The sequence below is a fragment of the Rousettus aegyptiacus genome, unplaced genomic scaffold (assembly GCF_014176215.1).
Source record: "Rousettus aegyptiacus isolate mRouAeg1 unplaced genomic scaffold, mRouAeg1.p scaffold_m13_p_7, whole genome shotgun sequence".
Taxonomy (NCBI): domain Eukaryota; kingdom Metazoa; phylum Chordata; class Mammalia; order Chiroptera; family Pteropodidae; genus Rousettus; species Rousettus aegyptiacus.
This window is the reverse complement of record NW_023416310.1, coordinates 28101342-28104844: the sequence shown is the minus strand read 5'-3', so window position 1 is coordinate 28104844 and position 3503 is coordinate 28101342. Positions and strand designations below refer to the sequence as shown.

General features: G+C 40.2%; 1 pseudogene; it reads right to left on the bottom strand.

Moving 5' to 3' along the window:
• Positions 1-2257: 2257 nt before the first annotated feature.
• LOC118606069 lies at positions 2258-2374 on the bottom strand (annotated as a pseudogene).
• Between the last annotated feature and the right edge of the window lie 1129 nt (positions 2375-3503).

Genomic DNA, 3503 nt, shown 5'->3' with positions numbered 1-3503 from the left:
CCAGAAATGCAGTCACACTGGGCAGCTGATTAGAGTTGCAACTCAAACTAAACACACCCTTTGCCAAGACCCCACAGTCCCAGTCTGCCTCACTTCTGGGGGAACCAGCAACTGCTCTGAACACCCCCCTCCCTTCCCCGCAGGGCAGAGCATCCAGAGTTCCATGAATCTCTTTGGCTCAGTTCATATTTGCAGGTCTCTGATTAATTCTATATTTCACACACTGAAATATGGTGGGCCAGTGAGCTCTGTACAATCCTGATGAAGAGGCAGAGGTACTTGCCATGAGCCCTAGGAGAAATCATGGTTTTCCCAAGCTGAGAGTGTCATCCTCAATCATGGCCTCTTCTCTTGAGATGTCCTCATGCCTGTGCTCTGTGCCCTTCGTTCAGCCTCTGGCAGCCTCCCAAGGCTCACTCAAGTCCTTTACATTCTCTTCACACCACTAACAGTTATTTCTTCACACCAGGAAGTACCACAGCCTTAGGTCTGGAGCTGCCTGGCCTTAAATTCTGCTGTCCTCGTGGCTAGGCCATTTTCCCACTCTAACTAGATTTTAAACTTCTATAGGGCAACATGTATATCCATCCTAACCCTGGTTATATATTTCTCACAGACATTAATATGATTCTAAGAACCAATAGGTGCTCAAAAATGTCTCCTCCCCTCCTCCTGTTGTTCTGCATTGTTCTTCTTTCTATTTTTCCTGCTGCTTCTGTTTATGGGTCTCTATTAATCAGTTTTGCTGTGGTCTCAAGTAACCCCCAAACCTTAGTGACTTATAAAACATAGATTTGTTTTCGTGTTATGAACACCCTGGGTCAGCTGTGGCTGTGCTCCATGTGTCTTCTCGCCTGGGGGCCCCTGCTGATGGGGAAGCCCTGATTTGAGATGAGTCATGGCTGGAGAGAACAAGAGAACTGGAAGAAACTTGCATTGTCCCTAAGGCTTTTTCATTCATCCTATTGGCCCAAGCAAGTTATATGGCCAAGCCTGATGTGAACCCCACCTACAGGAAAGCACTTCAGTCACATGGGAATGGTGGGATGTAGGATCACCTTTCAAGGAAGGGAGACAAGAGTTGGGAACAATAAGATATTTTATCACAGGCTCTTACTAGGTGCCGAGACCTGTTGGGAGCATCGCATAAGGCGATGTATGTTCATATCTAGGTACAGGAGTTTGATAGTATGTAGCAATTTTAGCCCAATTTTATAACAAGGAAACAGAAGCTCAAATAATTTAAGCAGCTTTTAAATGAATGAATGAATGCATGAATAAATGAAAGAATGTCTGTATATCTTTCAGCTTTCTTAGTTGACTGCTAATGCCCAGCCCCATCAGCATTACCTCTCCAGGCAGTGCTAACAGTATCACTCTTACAGTTTTAGTAGAGTATTTAGAAGGTTTTAATAGATTACTTATCTCTCCAGATTAAGATATTTACATTTTAAAGGGGATTTCTGGGAATGTCTCAGTCCCTGATGGTGAGTCTGATTGTGGAAACTTCAAGTACCACCCACATGTTGGGCTAAGAGAGCCTTGTTCATAATACATGTTAAGCCTCTCTTAATATGTTCCAAATCTGGTTCCAAATCATCAGTGGGTCTTGACTTGAAATCAGTTTAATGGGTTGTCAAAAATATATTTAAAAAAATAAAATAAAGTAAAAAGTATTAGCTTGTATCACATGTAGTAAGGACAAGTTTTATCAAACTTATACCTCAGTTATGTGTATATGTGTTGTATGTATACAGAATTGCAATCTAAAATGTGTTTTTTATTGAATTGACATAAAAAAAATTTTAAAGCCATTGCTTTAGATAATACCTCCTTCAGTTCATTTACTAGGTCCATCCTTTCTAAGATTTAGATCAATGAATATCCTTAAAGGCCAGAGACCATCTTTGTGCCACATTCTGCCATGGAGGGCTGACCTGGATGACAAGGATGAGCTCTCCCTCTCATCCAGGTATCCAGGGTCTAGCCTAGGACTAGGCATGTTGAAGGCTTCCAAAAAAAAGATACATTTGTTATACTGCCTCTATCTACAGAAGCAAGATGGTTGAACAAGACACTCTTAAAGGTCTCTTCAGCTCTATGATTCCATGATCCTATCTCTTTGGTTGCAGAGAAAAGCAGTCACCACAATATCTCATTATTTTATTTTATTTTTTTTAGGCGAAGCAACCTTTGGTTGACCTCATAGATTGCAAGGACATTGCCGGCTTACAAGCCCTTGTTTTTAAATTTTTTATGCCTACAGCACCTGGTCTTCCTAGGTGGTCTCCCATCTAAGTATTAACCAGGCCCGACCCTGCTTAGCTCGAGATCAGACGGGATCGAGCTTGTTCACGGTGGCATGGCCATAGACTTCATTATTTTTTTTCATAACATTTTGGGCTCTGACCTCATACCTCCTATGTCTGTGTCACTAGGTGTTTTCAAATTCTCAAAACTTTGCCAGTTCGCAAGGATAGTGGACATTGTTGATTTTTGTCTGGCTAGCACTCTTTTCTGCCAGTTTTGTTCCTGTTTTCTATTAACAGCATTTAACCATAGCAATTAGACCAGTGGATAAATGTGTGGCCCAAACACAGCCATCAGAAACCTTCTTTGAGATTTTTCTCTATGGAAGCTGAAACAGTTTTCTCTTTCTCTGAACTCATAATTGGACACTCAAAATGATGTTAAGCCTGGAGCCCTTTGTGCCTTTTCTGTCCCCTATCTGCTCAAGGAGGCTGGGTACAGTAAAGGATAAGGGCTACATTTAGAGAATGGGTGTGTGGCAATAGTTTCAAAGAAAAGAGAAATCACATAACATACCAGGTTGAAGATAGCATGGTTTGAACTCTTTGATCCATCTGACCTGAAGCCAGATCTACTCCTTTTTTTTTCTGAGTCACATGTACTAATACATTTCTTGCGTAAGCTAGTTTCGGTTCTGTTTACATATCTTTTGTTTAAAATATTACACTTTTTTTCCAAAAGTATTTATTGAGCACTAAAATGTGCCACACACAATGTTAGATCTAGACAATAACGATTGCAAATCATACCCGTAGCAGATTCTGCTTCAATTTTTTCTAATTTTTGTTTAGTATAAAAAATAGTATCATTAAAGAAAATTTTTCAAAGAATAAGACTTATCTCTATTTCCACCAATGTATTTTTTTGGTTGTCCATGTATCTATCTGGTGTTCCTTCATATGCAAGATAGTTTTCCATGGTTGAAATCATGGTGTACTCCAAATTTAGAATTCTACTTTTTCTATTAACACCAAGGTATAAAGTTTTGTATTAATAATACTTAATTTCTGTAAAACAAGATATCTCAATCTCAGCTCCATGGGCATTTTCGGGCCTGCCCTATGCATTGTAGAATGTTTAACACCATCTCTGGCCTCTCCCTATTAGATGCCAATAGAATTCATCTTTCCCTCCACTGGGACAACAGAAATTGTCTTCAAACACTGCCAAATGTCTCTTGGGAGTGGGGGGTG